The sequence below is a fragment of the Pleurodeles waltl genome, chromosome 5 (genome assembly GCF_031143425.1).
Source record: "Pleurodeles waltl isolate 20211129_DDA chromosome 5, aPleWal1.hap1.20221129, whole genome shotgun sequence".
NCBI lineage: Eukaryota > Metazoa > Chordata > Amphibia > Caudata > Salamandridae > Pleurodeles > Pleurodeles waltl.
Genome location: NC_090444.1, coordinates 429426980 through 429433761, shown reverse-complemented (window position 1 = coordinate 429433761; position 6782 = coordinate 429426980).

Below are 6782 nucleotides of genomic sequence, written 5' to 3'. Positions count from 1 at the left end.
TATTCGTGAATGAAGACAGTGTCTAGGAAGCCAGGGCTCTCTAGAGGTAGCTGTGGATGAGCAGCCAATTCTTATCTAGGAGACATGCAAAGCTTATGCAATACAATAGTCACACAGTAACTTATCACACATGAAAGGAACCACACAGTGTAACAAAAATATAGGTACTTTAGAACAGTAACACTACACTAGATTACCTATAGGCAGTCCAACCAAGGAATTAGCATAGGAAACAACAAGCATTGGCAAGAACTACAGAAAAATAGGGTCCCAGGGGAGAACTCATATACTAAAATAGTGGAGTGTGTAGTGAAGTTTCCCACCCAAAGATGTGGAGTAGTTAGAGGAAAGCTGGGAGAACTCAGGACCCCAAGAGGTGAGTACCTAAGTGACCCCTGCGACCAGGAGAGCAGAGGTAAGTACCTGGCCTTCCCAAGGTCTATCAAGAGGGCTTAGAAAATGGATTGTGGAAGAACAGGACCAGACCAGAGGAACTCAAAGGTGGATTCGGGAAGAAGAGGACCTGCAAAGGAAGGAGACAGAGTCCAGTCCTCGATAGAGTGTCCAGTCAGGGCAGGAGCCATTACCCACCCTTCCGTGGATGAAAATCTGGGTCGACGAAGGAAGGAGATGATCAGCTGTTGAGACCAGGAGCTACAGAGAAGTACTTGGAACAGTGCAGATGATGTCCCACATCAGTCTCTGGGTTGCAGATGGTCAGTGGTTTAGGAGAACCACCAACAAGCCTTGGCAAATAGAAGAGGAAGCAAAAGAAGAGTCGCAAGGCTGAAGAGGACCCAGCAAGGGCCAGAGGACTCAAACCATTGAGGGGAGTCCAGGTTGACCCTCCGCAGTCGGGAGAGCTAGCAGAAGCAGTCGCAGTCCCCACAAGCAATGCACTGGCAGCAGGTACAGTAAGTTGCAGTGAGGCCCAATCAGCACACCTGGAGCGGAGTCCTACGTCGCAGGAGCAGTAGAGGAGAGACTGTCCTTGCAAGGATTAAGTGCTGGGGGCTGGGGCTTCTCGAAGGCTGAAGATCCCTTGCAGCAGGAGACAACAAGCTTTGGTTGCTGCTAGAGTAGTGGTGCACAGGGGTACTGTCCTGCAAGAAGAGGCAAAGGCTCACATCTCCCAAAGTGGACAGAGGGTAGAGAGGACGAAGGAGACCACTCCAGACTACCACCTGTTTTGCATGATCCACACAGTTCCAGAGGAGAGCAGATCCACGCAGCCGGACGTCGTTGCTGTAGTTGCCTGCAGATGCAGGGGAGTGACTCCTTCACTACAAGGGAGATTCCTTCTTGGTGTAGCTGAAGTCTTGCCGACCCCAGAGGATGCTCCGCCAGGGAAATGTTGGGGTTGCTGGAAGGAGCCAGGGAAACAATGTTGCAAGGTGGGGTCGGCTCAGAAGTTGCAGTCTTGTCGGTTCCTGAAATGTCCAGTTGCGGTTCCGGTGGCCAGGTGCAGAAGTAGACGATGCAGAGGAGTCCTGGTGGGGTCTTGCACACTGAATCTTGGGACCCACCCCCAAAGGAGTTTGTAAATAGCCCTAAAAGGGAGTTTGGTCACCTTGCAAGGTGACCACCTATCAGGAGCGGTCTCTGACGTCACCTGCCCGACCTGGCCACTCAGATGCTCGCAGAGGCCTCTGCACATCTTGTTTCCAAGGATCAAGTGGCCACCTGGAAGAGCTCTGGGCACCACCCCTATTGTGGTGATGTTCAGTTTCAAGCCAGAGCCGGGACCGAGGATCCCTGGACTGGCGCAAACCGGTTTATGTAAGGAGAGCACCAAATGTGCCCTTTTAAAGCAAACCAGTGGCTTGGGGAGGCCTTTTAACACCTATTTCTAAGGGACAGTGTGTTGCCTTCCTCTCCCACAGGAAATACATTGTTCTGCCTTCCCCTGCCTGAGCTGGTTAAGCAGCAGGAGGGCAGAAACCTGTCTGAGGGGTGGCAGCAGCGTGGGCTTCCTGGAAAACACTGTAAGACTATTAGGAGCAATACTGGGGAGTCCTCTAAGTAGCCCCCAGAGTGCATGGAATCATACAACCAATACTGTTATTAGAATTAGGGTATGATTCCGACATGTTTGATACCATACATGCCCAAGCTCGGAGAAACCATTATATAGCTGGATACAGGACACCTGTAAAATGGCTTCCCCACACTACCATAGGAGTGACTTACAGTGACCTGGTGTAGTGACCTGTGGTGAAAGGCTGCATGCACCTTTTCATGCAGGATGCAATGGCAGGCTTGCAGACACATTTTGCATGGGTTCCTCTGGGTGGCATAATACATGTAGCAGCCCATGGGGGACCCCCTGGTGTCCCAATGCCCTGGGTAACAGTAGGAAGTTGGCTCTGAATATACTATCTCAAAGTGAGAGATAGTGTGCACAGAGTCCAAGGGTTCCCCTTAAGGTTGATAGTGGCAAAATTAGATATTACTAATGCTCTATTTTGTGGTAGTGTGGTCGAGCAGTAGGCTTATCAGAGGGTAGTGTTAAGCATTTTTTGTACACACACAGGCAATAAATGAGGAACACACACTCAAAGACTTAACTCCAGGCCAATAGGTTTTTATATAGAAAAATATATTTTCTTAATTTATGTTTAGAACCACAAGATTCAAATTTTAGGTGGGTACATAAATTGTAAGCTCCTTCACACAGGTAAGTATAGAACTTTGATTTAAAACAGTAGTACACACAGTTGTGGTTAAAATAGCAATAAACTATTTTCAAAGTGGACAGTCTCCTGGGCACAGGCAGCCCACCGTTGGGCGTTCAAGGCAACCCCAAAGCCACAGCAACACAGGGCTGGTCAGGTGCAGAGGTCAAAGGAGGGCCCAAAATACATAGGCGCCTATGGAGAACAGGGGTGCTCCGGTTCCAGGTAAGTACCTGCGTCCTTGGGGAGCAGACCAGGGGGGTTTTGTAGAGCACTGGGAGGGACACACACAAGCACAAGAAACACACCCTCAGCGGCACAGGGGCGGCCGGGTGCAAAACACATAGGCGCTTATGGAGAACTGGGGTGCTCTGGTTCCAGTCTGCTAGCAGGTAAGTACCTGTGTCCTCGGGAAGAAGACCAGGGGGGTTTTGGAAAGCACTGAGGGGGACACACACAAGCACACAAAAAAACACCCCCAGATGCGGCTGGGCGCAGTGTGCAAAGTAGGCATCAGGTTTTGTATTGAAAACAATGGAGGGACCCGGGGGTAACTCCGGCAATGCAGGCATGGCACAGGGGGGCTTCTTGGGCCAGCCACCGACTGGGCTAGGATGAGGGCAGCCTGCTGGTCACTCCTGCACTGGTAGGTGGTTCATCTCGGTCCTGGGGGCTGCTGGTGCACTGCTTGGTCCAGGCGCCTGGTTCCTTTGTTACCAAGCAGTCGCGGTCAGGGGGAGCCTCTGGATCCTCTCTGCAGGCGTCGCTGTGGGGTGAAGGGACATCGACTCCGGGTTTCCACGTCGTTGGAGTCGCCTGGGAGTCCTCTCTGCAGTGTTGATGTCCTGAACACGAGCTGGGGGTGTCGGGTGCAGTGTGTGAAGACTCACGCTTCTGGCGGGAAGTCGGAGTGTGTTTAAAGTTGGTTTCTTGTTGCTGTTTTGTAGTTGTTTCAGATGCAGGTCAGTCCTCCGAGTCCGCTGGTCCCGCTGGATGTGTCTCTGTGCAAGTTCATCGAGTCTGGAGACAGGCCAGTAGGGCTAGGGCCAAGTCAGTTGTCGTATCCGTCATCTCTGCGGGGCTTTCAGCTCAGCAGTACTCCTCCTTTCTTTAGGTTGCAGGAATCTGATTTCCTGGGTTCAGGGTCGCCCCTAAATACTCAATATAGGGGTGTGTTTAGGTCTGGGGGGCAGTAGCCAATGACTACTTTCCTGGAGGGTGGCTACACCCTCTTTGTGCCTCCTCCCTGAGGGAGGGGGGCACATCCCTATTCCGGGAATCCTTCAAAACCAAGATGGAGGATTTCTTAAAGCAGGGGTCACCTCAGCTCAGGACATCTTATGGGATGTCCTTACTGGTGGGAGACTCCTTTTTGTTTTTCTCATTATCTCCTCTGGACTTGCCGCCAAAAATGAGGGCTGTGTCCGGAGAGGCGAGCACCTCCTCTAGCTGGGATGTCCTGGGGTGCTGTAACAACAGGCATGAGCCTTTGAGACTCACCGCCAGGTGTTATATTTCCTGCAGGGGGAGGTGAGAAGCACCTCCACCCAGTGCAGGCTTTGTTCCTGGCCACAAAGTGACAAAGGCACTCACCCCATGTGGCCAGAAACTCGTCTGGTTGTGGCAGGCTGGCAGGAACTGGTCAGCCTAACACTAGGAATTGGACTTGTGTGAAAGGGGCATCTCTAAGATGCCCTCTGTGTGCATTTTTCAATAAATCCCACACTGGCATCAGTGTGGATTTATTGTGCTGAGAAGTTTGATACCAAAATTCCCAGATTTCAGTGTAGCCATTATGGAACTGTGGAGTTTGTGTTTGACAAACTCCCATACCATATACTCTTTATGGCTACTCTGCACTTACAATGTTTAAGCTTTGGCTTAAACACTGTCGGGGCATAGTGCTCATGCAACTATGGCCTCACCTGTGGTATAGTGCACCCTGCCTTACGGCTGTAACGCCTGCTAGAGGGGTGACTTACCCATGCCACAGGGTGATGCCATGTCGATTTGTGGAATCGCATTTTACAGTTCTTAGGTATGCTAGGCCTAGTGGCCCCTATGATACACAATGACAATCTCTGCACAGGCCTATCATTAAGGAAAGAGGCCTACAAATGTAATTCGCTACTGCTAGGAACGCATTATGTTGCAAGGCTTGCTCTCTGAACAGCCACCATGAAATATCATCGTCATTGCATGCTAACTGAAGCAATCTCCCTTCTGGAAAGTACCAGTCTGAGTACGTGATGTTCTGTCACAAGATGGACCATGTGATATTAGGCACGTAGGCCACCTTGTGTAAAATCCTTGTCTATGCTTTTTTTATCACTATATATGGTGTGATAGGAAAAACCACCATCAGGCATAATGGAGAAATAATCATACGTCAATGTTGAAGAACCAATAGAACGTCGAATTATGTTTGTGGTTTAATACTACAAAAGATCGTGTATTACTTCCTTTAATCAGGCTGTTCGTGTACAACTAGTACCGAGCATCCACCATGTACATGTCTTTCTATCTCTAATAAATTCTTTATGTTTACCTAGAAGAGCTGGCTAACGGTCGTTTTTATCCTGGATGGGTGCTGAATAATTAGGCTTCTACAGACTTTGCCTTTTTCTCCCCACCAACACACACAATCTGCAATGACAGTGTGCATGCGTTAGGTGCGGGGTGGCACAACACATGCTGTAGCCCTTATGGACCTTTCTTGGTCACAGGGCCCTTCGTACCACTGGTACCTTTTACAAGGGACTTACCTGTGTGCCAGGGGTGTGCCAATTGTGGATACAATGGTACATTTTTAGTGAAAGAACACTGGTGCTGGGGCCTGGTTAGCAGCGTCCCAGCACACTTCTTAGTCAAGTCAGCATCAATATCAGGCAAATAGTGGGGGGTAACTGCAACAGGGACCCATTTTCCTACAACCTAGATTTCATTTGATAATTTGGGCCCCTCCACCATCTTGTCAGTACTTGTAGGAAGGAGAGAAAATTAACCGTGGTCACAGATGGAAATCGCAGATCCACTGAGAGTTTAACTTTTCATTATTTTTATTTTCTTTACTTTGCTCTTAGGTGGTTATGATTTTTGTATGTATATAATTCCACTAAGAGCCACTGGGAATCTTTTAGAGCTTTGTCCACAAGGAATGTGTCATCAGCAGACATATTATAAGTTAGCAGTGTCTACTACCTTTGTAGCACATCAATAAACAGCTTTTAATTCTCCAGCTAGATCAGCCGCATAAAATTATTGAATAGAGGCATGAGAGTCAGCCCTTAGTTAAGTCCATTAATGGTGTGTAATGGGAATCCCATCATGGTGATTTCTCAACCTCAAGTATCTTGCAGCAGCAGATTTGATTTAATTTTCAGAAAGTCAGTCTTCCTGTCCGAGATGATATGAATCCATCATTCTTCACTATAATGCTTCTATAGGATATCTGCTCCTACATCTTCTGTTTTCTTAAACAATATTTTACTGATGTCTTTCAACATAAATTAGAACCCACAGATATCAGTTTGCACAGGCACAATGCAAGACGCAGAGGCGACGGAGACGACAACTGACTTGGTCCCAGCCCTACCGGCCTGTCTCCAGACTCAAAGAACCTGCACAGCGACGCATCCAGCGGGACCAGCAACCTCTGAGGACTCAGAGGACTGACCTGCATGTAAAGTATCTTACAATTTATGTACTTACCTAAAATTTGAATCTTGTAGTTCTCAAAAAATAAATTAAGAAAATATATTTTTCTATATAAAAATGCATTGGCCTGGAGTTAAGTCTTTGAGTATGTGTTCCTCATTTATTGCCTGTGTGTGTACAACAAATGCTTAACACTAACCTCTGATAAGCCTACTGCTCGACCATACTAACACAAAATAGAGCATTAGTATTATCTAATTTTGCCACTATCAACCTCTAAGGGGAACCCTTGGTCTCTGTGCACACTATCTCTTACTTTGAGATAGTATATACAGAGCCAACTTCCTACATAGGTAAAACAGAAATTCTTCTGACTTCACCTAAAATGTTTATGGTTGAGTTACATTGGCCTTAAGCTATGGGATAACCACCTGCCAATGTAGTGCGTAA